The sequence below is a fragment of the Acanthopagrus latus genome, chromosome 19 (assembly GCF_904848185.1).
Source record: "Acanthopagrus latus isolate v.2019 chromosome 19, fAcaLat1.1, whole genome shotgun sequence".
In the NCBI taxonomy this organism is placed as follows: Eukaryota; Metazoa; Chordata; class Actinopteri; order Spariformes; family Sparidae; genus Acanthopagrus; species Acanthopagrus latus.
The window spans coordinates 15,708,784-15,725,192 of record NC_051057.1 but is presented as its reverse complement, the minus strand read 5'-3'; the positions used below and the strand labels follow the sequence as shown (position 1 = coordinate 15,725,192).

Sequence of the window (16,409 nt, the reverse complement as noted above, 5' to 3'; positions counted from 1 at the left end):
AGCTCTAACTCAATAATCCCTACATTGTTGACAACAGCTATAGTGTACAATAACAGTTGTACAATAACTTTTATTTAAAAAAAAAAAAAAGTCAGTCTGTGTTTGACTTCTTTAGTTATTCATTGACTATCAAAGCTGTTACATCCTTGTAATCGACTAATCATTTCAACAATCAGTGACTGTGTGGGGAGATTTGGACAAAATCCAAAGCAGAGCCTGAACCACTTTGCACTTCAACAGCAACAATGTACAAGTTAGTCCCAGAAATGACCTACCAACCTACAACCTACTGCTCCTCCTCACCTGCAGTAACACAATGTGCTCCTTAGTTTCAAACTTTCACACTTTAGGAACTTTTTAACTAGATTTCATTACTGTTCAACGTGATGCATATCTGGGAACAACTGGGCTGTATCACTGTACTTTATACTGCTGTAGTAAATGAGACGTCAGCTGACTTAAAGGTTAAAGAACAGGATGACTGAGAGAGAGAGGAAGGCTAGTGTGCCGTACCGTGACTTTACCGTCACGGGTATACATTCCCTGCTGAGACGGACATACCACTGACACAAACACACACATGCTGCACATACTGTATACATATACTCAACACCTCAGCTGTGCCTTGTGCAATAAAAAGTGACAGCCTTGCAGAGCCCTCTCCGCTGGTGTTCATCTCACTCCTAGAAAGCACTGAGCTGATTTTTCTCAGAAGCAAAGGTCAACAGACATATGACAAGTCAGAGATCTGTGACAGTTTGTCGAAAGAAACGGTGGCAGGCTCCATCAGAAGAGACACATTTAACCCCTGGTGACAGAGTGCAGTCGGACAGGACGTACCCAGGAGAGGGTGGAAGGGGAGGGGGGAGGGATGCAGAAAAAAGTGACGAAGTTGAACTTGGGCAGGCAGATGTCAGCGGAGATGAGTGACGGCTGAGGAGCCAAAGTGACTGAGAGAGGGCCAGTGGTGACAGGGTAAGACATGCCAACACAGGTAATGCTGGGAGACAGGGAGGTGCTGCGACAGAGCAAAGTACACACTCAGCAGTCACGAGCAGTGGGAGAGAGGAGATGTAGTGGTTTTAAAATGCATGAGATGCAGCAGGGTGGGGTGGGGCGGGGAGACATGTATTCCTGCATCTTGAAAAGCGTGCAGTGGGTCATGTCCTTACTTTAACAGAGAAGATATTAGTGATGAATGGCCAGTTTCTACATGAGTGCTGAGTTGGAGGACACAAATGATCTTTATAAACTCCTCTTCCTTGTCACCAGGGACTCCATCAACACATCAGGTGAAAGACTGTCGTGTCAAAGGAGCGAGTGACGCCTTTGACACGTGAATGCTTCACTCAGCTTCATTTTGTCTCACAACAAACCGAGTGAATCGCAAGAAAGTAGAATGAACTTTCACTGACCACCAAAATACTTGCTGTTGTATGTGTTGTTGACCAGGTCACTGGTTCAGCTGAAGAGTGCATACCTCCACTATTGCCCAATTAATTTAAACAAGCCTTATGCAATCTAAAATATATCTAATCCGCTACATCCAGATTTGATCCACATTAAACTCACTCATAGACACCAGCCACTTAAATACACCCAATTCTTTCCGCATGGTGGACTCTGTGGAAGAGGATCAGCCCTCTCTGTGGATTAAAAGGCTCATTCTAAGGTAACAGAAACACAATCATTCTTAGTTTCAGGTCATTATGCATTAGAGAAAAAATAATTAGGAAAATTGTGTTGATTTTCCACCCACCCAAAAAAATAAAATCCTACAAACTGGATCTTTAAATGTGAATATTTGTGCAAAATAAGCAATTCAAAAGTCAACTTGAACATTTTATAGACTAAATCAGTTACTGATATACTGAAAAGTGAATGGCTGGATTAATCAATAATGAAAATAACTGTAAATTGCACTTGGACACTGTGGCCTGTTAATAAATGTTGTCAGTTTATAAAACTTATCCCCCATCATAGCTCGGGAGGTGAAGCGAGTCATTTAGTAATCGGAAGGTCGCTGGTTCGAATCCATGGCTCCCCCAGCTGCATGTCAAAGTGTCCTTGAGCAAGATACTGAAACCCAAATTGCTTCTGATGAGCACTTGACACCTTGCATGGCAGCCTCTGCCATCAGTGTATAAATGTGTGTGTGAATGTGACAAGTGTTGTAAAGCGCTTTGAGCGGTCAGTAGATACGAAAAGTGCTATTGAAATGCAAGTCCATTTACCATCATCATTTGTTTAACTCATACATTTTACTTAGAATTTACTTCAAAAGCCCTTTCAACAACTGCTTGTCACTAAGTCGACCCAGTGACCACCTGCAAAGGCCCACCTGCCTTGTCCAGCCTCGTCTTATTACCCTCCTCTAATGTGACCTGAATGTCTGACTGTGCCAGCGCCGGCACCTCACTGGCTGTCGGAAAACAGCACCTGATCCAGCCTCAGAAGGGATGAGAGCTGTCAGTGACCTCGCCCTGCTGGATGATGTGGGCACTGCCCGTCATCGCTTAGACTCATCTGGTCCTCTACTGCCACCTCTCAGCTGCATGCGGACTGAGGTCGGTCGGGCTGGGCTGGGCTGGGCTGGGCTGGCAGAGCTGCCAGGGCTCGCAGTGCTTCAACGTGGGCACTGGCAGCCTTGCAAGCACAGCTCGCAGCTCCCTTGTGCTGCTTCGAATGAGGTCATTTTAAGGACGGGGATTTGCGTGGCTGCATTTCAAAGTCCAGCAGAGAATCTTGAAGTGTAACAGAAAAAAAGCAGATTAAATTTGTTCATTTTACATCCATCCCTTCAACTCAAATTTCATCTTGAGAATAATTTATCAATTACATAAACATGAATTTATAAACCTCACAGCCTGTATGATCTTCTTTTGATGATGATTGCTTCTTTAAAGATTAATTCAAAAACAATATATGCAACTGTGAGCAGCTGGCTGCTTAATGAAAGCGTAGTAAGAGAGAAGTGAGAGGATGAAGTGATGGCTGACAGTGCATAGACACTGTTTCAGAGACAGAGATTGAAAATTGAAGATGCCCCCCTCCCTCAGTGGCTGTAGTAGTTCCCAGGAGTGCTGGCATGTTCTGGGCACCACAGAGAGCCCGACGACAGCCTTGTTGTTGTTTTGAACCCCCCCACTGAGCCATCGCGTGCTCGCAGCGAGGGAGGGGAGGGCTGCTTCTAAGGCCAGGGGCAGAATCTGACAAGCAGGAGCCCGCGCAGCTCTCCCATTGGCTGAGAGGATCTACCCAACAGCTCACTGTATCCATGGAGTCAAAAAAAATTTGGTGCCATTGAAAACATTGCAGCAGCCAATCAGAGCCGAGCTCCGCGTGAGGAGCGAGTACAGTAGTAGTAGGTCTTGAAAGCACATGAATATATTAATACAGATGAGGTAATGCGCCAAAAACAGCGGATTAGTTGGGGAGTGAAGTCAACTGGAGACGATGGAGAAATATTTAATTCCACTACCGAGTACTTAGTGATTTAATGTAATTTGATTTTTTATTCTGCGCAGCTCAGCATATTTCTAATATTTTGATTCATTTTCAAATGCAAAACAAGCAATATTAAGACATACACTGATGACTCCAAACTTATTTTATTTTGGTTGCGAAATATGAAATTGATTTTTGTAACTCTGCTGTAAAATAATCCATAAAAATGTCAAAATGTTGCATACATGTGAGCAACAATCAATATACTAAATATCTGCAGATGGTGCAGAAAGGTCGAAGCTTATTTTGGTAAAGGACACCAAAACAGTGCCACGCCCATGCAGCAGCCTGACCTCAGGATGGCACTGCCTTTTAAGAGTCTCCCAGCTCTTTGCCTTGCTTGTAATAGGCACACCAAGACACAAGGCACCGCTGAAACCGAGCACTGCGGCAGCGTCCTACAAAAACAGCTCGGGGGCTGATGGCTAGCTAATGTAAGGGAGGGATAGTGCTGACATTCCACTACTCGGCTGCAGCATGAGGATCCACGTGCCCTGCTGCTTTACTATGGAAAGAAAAACAACGCCCTCCCCCTCCCCGGCTGGGGCGCAGGCACCGACGGAGCGTCACGTGGGCTCCGCCGTGGAGAGGCTGAGCGCTTGCCTGGGGTGTGGAGATGGGGGGAGGAGGCAGCAGTGAGCATGTTTACTGTATGTCTGAGTTTATGTGGGGCTAGGAGGAAAATGCTTGTCTCATTTTTTTTTTTATCTTTATATGATATTTGAATAAAAAAAAAATATCAGTGTAAGCAGGGATGTGTGCTGAGTGTTACTGCATGTGTGGGAGGGGAGGGGGCTCTCGAAGCGTCACACTGCAGCAGAGGCGGGCAGAGCTCGGCAGCTTTAAACTTGACCTAGATTCCCCGGGTGACACGCCACATCGCATTAGCCCACTCGGCCAGACCCGGACCCGCCGGAGCTCGCTGACACTGGCCCGATTCGACAGGCAGAAAATGGGGGAGCACTTCCCAAGTGGGGCTGGCATGTGCCCCCCCCCCCACATCCTCCTCCGCCTCCTGCCACCTCCCCCTTCTCAAATTCTCCTCACCCCCGTCCATCTCCTGCCAATCCTACTCAGCTGACTAAAAAAGGCTTAGGGGGCACAGGGCGATGAAAAAAAAAAAAAAAAAAATCGGGGGGAGGGGTTGCCATTTGTTTGTTTAGGGGGGTGAACTTATCACCTCGTAGCCACGCCTCTGTATTGTTGCACCCACGTAAACATCAGCTAATGCCCCCCTCACCCAGATACTGGCAAATCAAAACAAACCTCACAGGAAGACTGAATCATTACCACTCATGGCGATACTTGAGGTGACATCTAGTGTCGGTCTCATTTGACTCCTGCAGCCACGCAGGAAGCTAAAAACATTTTGAAAATAATGCCTATATGAGCCGCAATGAAGCCAATCATGAATGGAAATGGACATATGAAACCGGCCGTTTGTCCACAGGAACAGATCAGAGGCAGGATGAAAGTGGGCAGCGCCTCATCCTCGGCTAAGCTCCTCTCTTTGGACAGCACCTGATGAAAGTTGGAAACCATGGCAACAGGCGCATACACAAGAGTCAGCTAAAACGCCGGCTCCATTGAAATCGAGCTCTATGAAGAGGCTTTCAGCGCCACTCTTCAGTCGCACCAATACGACACTTTATACCATCAAAAACACACAGAGATGCTGACAGCCTGCGACTGATGTTAGTTTCACATCAATCCATTCAACCTAAATTTTAAAGGGCAGTAAAGAGTCTTCCACAGCAGTGGCCTATATGAGCATCTAAAAAGGGCTGGAAGTGTTTTGTGACAGATGCATCTAAAAGAGCCCTAAAATCACTGCATGAAGTCTTTGATTCTTATAACATCTGTCTTTAAAGGAAGCCCTCCCCACCCTGCCCTTGAGAGTCCGCTGACTTCTTACTTGGATGTGTTAGGAAATCATTAAGGAGGGTGGGAGTGTGGGGGGCATATTGACTCACAGTCGTCGGAATAAGCTGCAGCTCCTTCAGGGCAGCTGCTTCTTAAAAACCCATTCAGATGCTGCTAAAATTGCCCCAAACCATCATTACTCGACTGACCTTCTGACTGACTGTGACTCACCCGCACTGCATCCTTAAATCCTACTCCGGCACACTCCTGAGCATTTCAGCACCACAATGGTACACGTAAGTAGCTGCTGAGGAAACTCAAAGCGTGATTTGAATTGATATACAGTGGATCATCACCTTCAATGTTTTATTTTTTCCTGCACAGTATTGCCCTAACAGGATTTTTTAGGGTGGGGCTCAGAGGAGGTTTTGGAAGGATGATGAGTGTCAGATTGAAGAGTATAACCAGCCTTTTCATTCAGTAAGAGAGGAGAGCCATCTGGAGGAGGAAAAGAGTAATGAATGCAAGGAGGGAATTATAGGGAAGACCACTCCCAAACATATTAACAACTACATGCAAGCTTTAATAATGCATAGGAATTAAATTTACAAATGCAAATGCTAGGAATTTAATCACTTTTATTTGCAGAAAATAGTCACAAAGAAAATTTAATTAACTGAGGGCAACATGTCAGTTTCCTGGGATCAGAATCGTGGTGTAAGAGCACCATCCAGTGTTCACACGCAGCCACTTCAGGGCAGGCGCTCAATTGGTAAAACAGAAAAATTAGAATGACATTTCTGCAGACTGAACCTTAAATGCCACGTTTCATGCTAACCTGACAGCCGCTCAGGCTTTCAGACATTGTACGTCTGCAGAGGAATGAGTGCAGCCGGACGTGCTCCTCGAGGGAACCCGGGGCAGGAAGTTACACAGTGTCAGCCCTCCAGTGGCATAAATAATAGATAACCGAGGAGAAGCTGGGAGCTTTTAGCTGACATAACAAGCCACTCTACATATTACACCCACTCAGACATATCATCTCAAATGACCAGCTCAGAGGGCGGGTGGACAGAGAGGACGAGGCATCTACCATATGCTGAGTCAAGAGCAATTTCTCTTATTCACTTATTTTAGTTCGCCTTCTCATACAAAGCTGATTAAACAGGCTGAACATATTTATTTTTATTGTGTATTTGAAGTCACTCCTAGCCTTTATTTTAGACAAAAAAAGACAGAAGCAGTGAGTTGGGGAAATCCCTAATAGCTATAAATATTACAAAAATCTATAGTTTTTGTGCACAACCAACCATCTACACAGGTATAGCAGTGCTAGTCTTCACCAGCTGAGGGCAGTGTTCACCCAGTTATTAACAAACGTAGCAAGAGGACAGCCAAGAAAAGCTTCACCTCAGGCTGCTTTCACCACACGTCCCCTTGGCTTAGCAAGGCTAATCCATCCTGTATATACATATATACATTTACACATACACACATCCACATAAAACCCAGCATGCTGCATTAATTCCATTCTATGTTTACAATGCAACATGTCTGCTGCTCCCCTGTACTGCCACAGGGCTGTGTACTGCGTGCTAACTAAAATAGCCACCTATTTTAGTGAATGGATTCAGTCTTACTAGGAACCACAGCAGATTGTCCTTAGCCGAAACACACATGCACACAAACAAACACTACAGGTCTCTCGTGGGGACACACTGACTTAGTGATCCTATATATGAACCACCTGAGGCTTAGCTGTCAAAAGCAGTGCAGCATTCCAGCACCAAAGCTCAGCCAATCGAAGGACAGCCGTGTGTCATGGTAACAATCTCCGAGGAGACGCAGAGGAAAATACAACATGGGATGGGCAGACACGCAAACAGGGGAGAGATGATGGCGAGGTGTGACAAGCTGAGGAAAGGAAACACAACCTGAGAGCAATACAAATAACAGTTCCTTTTTTTATTACTGTGAAGTCAAACATGAACTAAAACTATACACTGCTAAAAAAAAAAGAAAAGAAAAAAAAGAAGAACACAGGTCATCCAAGCACTTAATGCCACAAAGTCGCTGGCCATTAAATAAAACATGTGAAATGTACTTGAACAAGAAGCTCCAGATGCTGGGCAGTGACCCTGCGCCCTGTAGTTACATAAACTCTCTGGCCCTTGGGGGTTGAGGGGGGGTGAAACAGGAAGCTGAGAGCACCTACATTACTCAACTCCTTTTTATGGCCCACAATGCACTTCATTTCCTGAGCCAGCATTACACATACACCCACAGTACAGCACATTAAGGCTATAATAGGCATAGGTGCACCACAGGCAGTCTTACATAATGACATGTCTACTCTATCTGTGCACCCAAACCACCACAGCTCTAAAACTGAAGGTTAGGTCATGTTTGAATCGCAATAAGATAAGGTGATGGACGCCAATAAAGTTTATTAACAACAGTGAGTTCATCTAGGTGAGTGTGACTCATCTTAAGAAAGAATTTTTAAAGATCATCTTGAGTGAATGGACCAGTTCCCCTTCATTATTTTTTCCTTTGTTAAATTCAGAGTGTAGGCGTAAATGAGACACAGGAGGGACAGATCTGGCAAGATTTGATTCTGCGCCGGCTGGGGCTCAATGTCCATAGAGAGCAATGTAATGTATCGTTCAAGCTGAAGCACACACTGTCACAGTTGCAGTTTTCTCCACTGAAACAATAGCTGTTATATGGACAGTATTTCTTCAATTCGCGTGAAATCATTCTGATTAAAAGATTCAACCTGAAACCAGAGAACTGCATCTCTTCATTTAAAGTCTCTCTCTTTGAACCATGACTTCAAATTACTAAAACAAGGTAGAAAGGCAGGTGCACACAATATTTGCCTGTTACGTTAAGCAACCTGCTTTTCAAGTATTGTGGCCAATTCAAATGAGAATTCAGATTCAGACGTTGAATAGATATGAAAAAAGACCTGTAAACAAATAATTGTAGATATGCAGATGGTGGGGGAGAACGAAACCATAGAGACGGCAAACAGTCTAAAAGTCTAACTCTACATTTGTAGACTTATGGATGTGGAAGGTGGAATTTAAGCATATGTTCTCGTGTACATATGGGCTTATTATCTGAGAGATCCCTTCCTAATACCCTAAATGTAATATGGGATATGAAATCAACAGCAACAAAAACACGTTCCTAAATTTAACTACAGCCAATAATTGTGAAGATTTGCTGCTTTTCTTTGACCAGTGTTATAGTAAAACAAATATCTTCTGGGTTTTTACAGTCCGGCATTTTCTGGCATGAAATACAACAAGGAATTCAACAATTCAATCAGAAAATAATCTGCACATTTCTCGATAATGAGCATAATCACTAGCTGCAGCCTCAAACCAATCCTTTAACCCGTTCATGCATGGTGTCCAATACAGTGGACAGATATTTGGAAGCCATTTTGAACCATTTCAGTTGGACTACTGTGTCGCAGTCACCAGGTTGTGGATTCCTGAAGCCTCGCCAATAAATCCAGTTGATTATCATATTTGTCGGTTTGAGATACAACATCATATATTCAAAATGGCAGAGGGTAGTCCTGATGCAACAACTACCTCTAGAATGTTTTTATTCAGATTTTACCAACATTTGTGAAAAAAATGACCACTTCTGCCTGATCTCAAATTAAATGCCAAGATTTTCTCTTGTTCAGATTTTATTTCAAATACTGGCCCAACAAGCAGAATATTTCCTTTGATGCATAATGTCCACTGGTGTTGACTTTGGACTGGAGTCACAGAAAAATTATGTACAAGAAAATATTATTTAAAAAAAAAAACTAGATAAAAGTATTTTGAAAATCTCTTATTTGGTTAAAAAAAATATAGTTTAACCTGTCTGGATTTCTGAAAATAAAATAATTTAACAGTTTGTCGAAACCACTCTCTATACTGTTGATGGTGTCAACTGCAGTAGACATCTCAGCAATTAAAAGTTACTGGCATTAAAGACAAACAATGAAAAAAATTACTTTGGGATTTAATAATTCATGCATTAAAGGGTTTGAAACAGCTTGCTCCAATCTTACAAGAGTCAGTAAAGGACTTACCAGCAGTGAAGCTGTGTGACTGTCGGGAGCAGGGAGGCCCGGCCTGGCAGGTGGCCCCGGGTCACAGTCCTCCAGCAGAGGTCAGCCTATGAAACACAGGTCAGCAGTCAGAAAACATCAAATTTGAGTCTAAAAGAAAAAAGGCGTAACACTGCAGACAGAGCCAGTCAAGAAGAACATTTCAGTCTAAGGCCAACAGCTAGAAACAACCAGTGGCATAATTCTTTAGATGAAATTCCACTTCTTAAAGCACACAAATTCCACTAGCATTCTGCATTTTCTGGTCAACTGCTCACACCTCTTCATTCATGTCATCTTGCTATCAAGTTCCTGTTTAAACAAGGTGATTAAAATCGCACAAAAAGGGAACACCACCAGTGAGGCTACAGATAACATGCAAGTACGCAACAGCAAGCTTGTTCTTCCTTGTGAAATATGAGCTAATTGTAGAGTCTTTATAAAAACATGGAACAAATAGACGCAACATTAAAAAAAACAAAAACACCACTTCCTATTGTGCAGCACTTCCTCTCATTCACCTCAAGGCCTCCTGCCACCTCCTTTGAGCTCTGCAACACAATTAACTCAGTCCACCTCATGTTTACTTCTCTTCATTCAGAGGAGGCTTGAAATATTGAATAGGCAATTAAAACATAGCAGTTTGTCAGCAAAACATTTACTCTCATTTATCAAAATGAAAACACACATCTAGTTTCTGACCAAAGAAAGAAAAGAATCTCCTCTTTTTTTTAAGATCAAGCGTGGTCTCTGGAAGCCAGAAGCTTGTTTCACAAGGCGTGCAGCCCTGACGGAGAGCTCAGTAGACTGTGAGACCATTAGGACCAAGGCACTCCTCTCTTCGCCAGCCTGCATACAAATGCACAGCAATAGTGACGGTGTTGGTCATGCATGAATGTGATCAGACTTCAAACCCTGAAACTTCAAACCCACAAGGGTGTGAGAGCGGTGGAAGAGAGAGGCGATCGAATGAGACAGTGTGAAAAAGGGCAAAGCACAGAAAGAGCAAGAGGTCGACTGGATGCTGAACTAAGAGAAAAACATTCTTCTTATGAACCTGATAAACGACGCTGGAACAGTCTCTCTTCCTGGACATGATTCCGACACAGGCTTTCCTTCATGTGAACTGACCGTGAGGACTAATCCAATAGAGGCAACATGTCACAGGGGACATTCTGGGTGACATCTGTGGCACAGCATTATGGGAGTCAGCTATGCATCATGCCTACAGCTGGGGGGCACGACATAAGGCCAAATCAACCCTTGAATGAGCACATGAGGTTAGGGGGGTTACAGTCAGACTACAGTGTGTGGAGCAGTGCATCAGTATCTGAAGAAACAGAAGACTTTGGTAGGTAACTCAACAAACCCAACCAATGATTACTACATTAGTCTTAGAACAATGGAGTGAGCATCAAAATAACAAGCAATGCGTCTCGTTCTTGTAATTTCATGGACTTAAAGATGAAGGCGATTTTTTTAAGTTTGAAAAATAGTCAGCTGTCTTTCAATTTCAGACATATGCTAAGGTGCTATCAGAATGGAGATCACTTGGAATACTTATAGCAAAACTTGTTTTGTTTTTTTTTCTGAAAACCTATTTAGTATTTTGTCACCAAAAACCAGTTCAAACAATTAAGAATACCCACAAGATTTTTTTGCTTACTCAAACAGGACAAGGAGTCGAGTAATGTAAGACAAACATTGGAAGGGTGTTGTATGTCTGCATCATGAAGAGGGTCATCACAATAAAAGTAGCACCCAATTGATTTATCAGTTGGCCTATTTGAGATATATCCATACTGACACATATGTTGCCTATATGAAGGTGTTTATTTTGTTTATTCATTTTTACAGAACAAAACAGAAAAAGATGCTTCAAGTAGTTCAGACTGGTTAAATTCCAAGTGAAGTTTACTGATGTCATTTTGGATGATAAAGATTTACTGTCAAACTGTAAAATATCCCTCCTACATTACCTTAATGGTCTTTGTTGTAAGTGATTGATAACCATATTTTTGTGGGATCATTGCAAAAAATGCATGTTTGTGTCTTCATACCACGTACACAAAAATACTGGCTGATGTATTGATATCAGATTTTATTTACTCCCCAGTGTACGCGACAGCCCCAAACATCCAGCATTGGTCAGCCTCTCATATGATATGAGACGGTGGATCAATTCTATTAACACAATAGTGGTAAATGACAAACATCACATCACTACAGTGCTATTCAAACCATTTTGAATCCAGATTTGTGGCTCATGTTGTATATAGGAACACTGTCATTTTCACCTCAGTGCTGTGGTGGGAAAAGACCCACATGATGAGATCATTCTAAAGCCGTGTGTGTGTACGTGTGTGTGTGTACGTGTGTGTGTGTGTGTGTGCGTGCGTAGTGATTTGCTCATCCCTTCAAGCAACAATTATACTGAGGGAAAAAGTTAACCAGTACCACTGTGGGGGGCGGGGAGGGGTCTGTGTTTTAGTGTTTCCATTAGCTCGGAGCCATCAACTCGTCACGTGAGGAGCTGTTTATCATGACAAAAGCCTGAAGTAATTTAAATAAGGACAAAGTCATGTGAGGAGATGAGTAAGAGCAGTAAGTCAGGAATTGGGAAATCTGAAAGTATAGTTCACTAAAGTTTTTACTACGGGATTTAATGGGAACTGGATACTGCAAGCTCATATTTACCAGAATGACTGGTCTGATATTGCTTTTTTCCCACTGCATCCAAGGCAATAAAACAAAGTCAACTAAACACTTACTTCCCTCTGTTTCAAAGACTCATTTCCTTGTTTTGATTTGTCACTTCCCAAAGAAGGGCACAGTAGCTACATTCCAGAACTGGATTTGAAGGTTTAGTGTGTCTAAAGTATTCTGCTATCAAGGGTGGGGGGGGACACTTGAGGGGTGCTGACACACACTTCAATATGTGCTCTCACATCAGCTAGAAATCAACGTTGCACATTTGTCCTTGGTTTTAATTTACTCCGCCACATGAAGGACTCTATAAATGTGGGCCAACATGTGTGGGCCTGCTGTAAAAACTGTGTGTATGCTTGCGCACAGCAAAACATGTGTAGAGTCCGAGTACAGAGCAGGCCACTGAAGTAATCAATAGGATCTATATGTGGCACATGTCCATTTGTCACACACAAACATAATGTAAGCTCAAATGCCAGCTGAGTCTATCCTCAATGGTAAGAACATGTGGGTAAAATATGAAATACCTAAAAATATAATTCTAATATTAATTAACTAGTCTTGTTCTCAGCATCGGCTATACAGTAGGAGACGCTTATGTCTAACAGGTCTACCAAGAGACATTGGAACTTATACAGTGGTAAGTAAAACGTCAATTAACACTCACGTTGCCATGACAACTTGTATTTCAACCGTTCCCTACCGGTGAAAGAGAGCTGAGGAGGGATATCTACTGTGTTCATGAATTTGCCGGAGCCCACACAGAGCAGAGCTGAGCCCCTGTGGAAAATCACTTCATTAAGAAAAGCTCCAAAGATCATCAGTTACATGGAAATCCTCAAAACCGAAATGTCAAAAGAAGTGCAAGAGCGCATTTCTCTCACCTGGATTCTAAAATGATTTACACCATGCCGAGTAATTACAATCAACCATACAACCCGACCACAGCATATGAGTTTGTCATTAGTATTAGTGCTCATTACATCCTGTAAGAAGCAGCTGTTTAGCAGCTGAGGGAGACATGCTTACCATGTCCACATTCTTAATTTAATATGTGAGCAGGCCATTGGACTGGACTCAAAGAAGAGCTGAGGCAGAAAGAAATGTCACCAAGGGCCACCAAAATTCTTTTACTTCATTTCGAGGGGGACCAAATGTCATTGCATCAATCCTACAGAGAGCCAAAGGCACATCCCTTCCGATGGACCACCATGGGACCTTATTTCAGAAAATGTGTACAGTAATGAATGGAGAGGGGTATATAATTTTTTGACACCACTTGAATTGTGCCATGAACATGGCGCCACATATGATGTTTCATTTAAAAGATGTTTTTTAAAGTCTAGAAAGTCTGTTTGCCATAAAAAATTTTGTTCTTTAAATTGCCGCTGTCAACATGGCCAAATTCATTGTGATATTCCCCTTTTTAGTACTTCTTCCATACCAGGGTGTCAGCAATGCTGTGCTGCAGCACAACACAATGGGGTTCACCGAGTGGTTTTACACAAAACTAAATGGTATCTTACCATCTTCACAAAAAAAAACCCAGCGATTTTATGACTTGAAAATCATGTGATGATCAAAACTGCATTTCTCTCAAAAAAAGGAAATGAAGGCCGATGAGGCACACCATGTATGAGCAGCCTGTACAACTTCTGCAACTTTAAATTAAGAGAGCAAAGCGATCACAATGAAACAGAACAAAACATATCACCATATTAATTATCACAATACATAACACTACATAAAATAGGCCTATATGACTTCTGAATATCACAAGAGGGCATATTATGATCAGGGCTGGGCAAAATACTGACATATCATTATTGTGATATAACACTAATATCAGCTTAAATATTAGATTCTATAAAATCATAATATGGTGAGTTGTCATTGTCTGTCAGTTATAAAAGGCAGTATAACAGTTACTTGATGTAATTTTCTGAGCTGACTTGTCTTTACCCACTACTACTACCCACATTAATGATGATTATATATCAAAACTCTTATTGTCTCCATTTACTGCGCAAGTCAAAACTGATGATCATCCATGTACAGTCCTAAAATGTAATGAAGTGAACAGAGTCTAGATTTCAGTCTATGAAAAATATATATTGAGTATTTCAATACAGCCTATTGCCAGTTTTCCAAAATCTAGTAAGGATTTAACTCTGAGGATGAAGGATTGGTGCGGGGGCAGCGCAGCAACGGTTTCATGCAAAAACTGAATTTCTAGCATGCTGATCTGCCATCTGTGGCTCTGTGTCCACTGACATGTAGGCGGCCACATGAGGATCTCATGCCTGCCTCGTCTAACATACTGGAATAAAATTACCATCACCAACACAGGGGTAGAAAGATCTTTGTTTTTATTTTTTATGATTTGATATGATCATATTTAAAAAGACAAAAAAACAAAAACAGCAGGACAGTAAAATAATTGCATAGCTGCTTTAAGGGGCTGTCAAAGGAGACAATCTCACACTGATCTTTTTCTCTACTGTCTATTCTGTAGATTCTCAAATCTGAGCCTGGAGGGGTTTTGTGTGCATGTGTGAAAGGTGTGGGGGCAGGGGCACACACAATGACAGCTTTTTTCCTTTTGAGTGGGCCATGTTATTTATAGCCTTATGCTGACAGATTCTATGCAAAGTCCACTTTGCCTTCTTTCCACATTTACTGTGAAGATGCGACTGCTGCATACAGAGAGCAACAAATGAAAGCATCCTGTTGGAGGCCTTTGGATGGCCTGCCTGCAGGAGAGAAGAGAGAGGAAAAAAAAAGATTGGTGATTGTGCTCTCTTCTCATTATGTGCACGCTCAGGGCTTCAGATAAGCCAACATCACAGGACGGATGTGAGAAAGTTGAGAGGAATGCTCGAAGTCTACCAGCGCAGTCAGAGCTGCAGATCAGAAACTGGCAACACATACTGACTCATACACATCAGAGGCGCACATCAAAAGTACATTACTAGCCGCCGCTAGAGGCCACAAACACAAACCAACATGGAGAGGACCTCCACAGCTCCAGACCATCAGTCTCTGCTCATTTATCAGCAAAACAGTCAGCGTGTGTTCGACAACAAACTAGGAGATAAATCTGTTGTAACAGCAGCTGATCCTCTCATGGACTCAATAAACACATGCAGTCATTAAAAAGTACAACACTGACTAACTAATTAAATCAAGACAATGCTAATAATTCCTCTGTGTGCAGAAACATGCAGGCCTACTCAGAAGGGGGGCACAGTCAGCTTTTCCTACTGAGTGACTCAAGTGTGTCATCACTTCAGCTATCATCTGCTTATGGACAAGAGCAGACACGCAGTAGTGATGGGAAAAAGGAGATTCACGTGTACTGAATAGTAGCTCTCAAATGGCACAATTTCAAGAACATTGAATGTACTACAACTCAGGAGCTTAAAAAACATATTTCTAAACAACAAGAGAAAGCACTGTAGACAATAAATGACGCTGAAGTCACCACCTTTCCTGGATTAAGCCTCGTCACGATAATGGTGTTAGAGCAAAATGCTGAACAGGCCAAATCACTTAGAGGAAGTTAATCCGAATAACTGAACAAACAGCATTATGCTATAGAGGGGGATCAATACAGCTTCATTCTGCATGAGGCGAAGACAGCAGCACCTGACCAAGCATGCTGCCTGAAGTATGTGGAATACTAGAGGCTGACATTATGATGCAAAATGCCCTGTAAAAGAAATGTAAATGTTTAAATTGTCAGAATATTTGGTGTCAGAGAGGAGTTGTTTCTTGTTATTTCCTGAAGCTGCTCTGGGTTGTAATTCATTTACAAGGGCTTTGGTAATTGTGTCCACGCACCACAGATCAGAAAAACATCCAAACCCTACGTGAACTGAGAACTAATTAAAAAAAAAAACAGTTGACAAACCCCTAACCCTGATCAAACATTCTCAGTGAGATGCCCTACAGCTGATATGACATGTATTAAAGTCTGAGGCAATCACTGTGGAGTAAATAAACACTGACTGGTTGCTTCAAATGTCACAATAAAGTAAAAACCACACAGTGGCACAATAACTTAACATGTTGCAACAATGCCTCCACTAGACAAGACTTTTAGTACGAGTGGATCACTTCTCCAGTGAACCTCATACCAGGGATAACTGCTGTAACCCAACCTGAGGCCAGCAGCTCAGTGACACTGGGTGTGTGCAAGAGGAGTGGG

At 42.5% G+C, this 16,409-nt stretch overlaps 1 protein-coding gene across 1 annotated transcript in view; it reads right to left on the bottom strand.

Annotated features, from left to right (window-relative positions):
* fam49bb (family with sequence similarity 49 member Bb) overlaps positions 1-16,409 on the bottom strand; it is a 36,937-nt gene that overhangs the window by 17,479 nt on the left and 3,049 nt on the right. Inside the window, exon 2 of the mRNA XM_037079940.1 lies at positions 9,473-9,558. The gene's annotated coding sequence lies outside the window, so the exon portion shown is untranslated. The remainder of the gene's footprint in view (positions 1-9,472; positions 9,559-16,409) is intronic.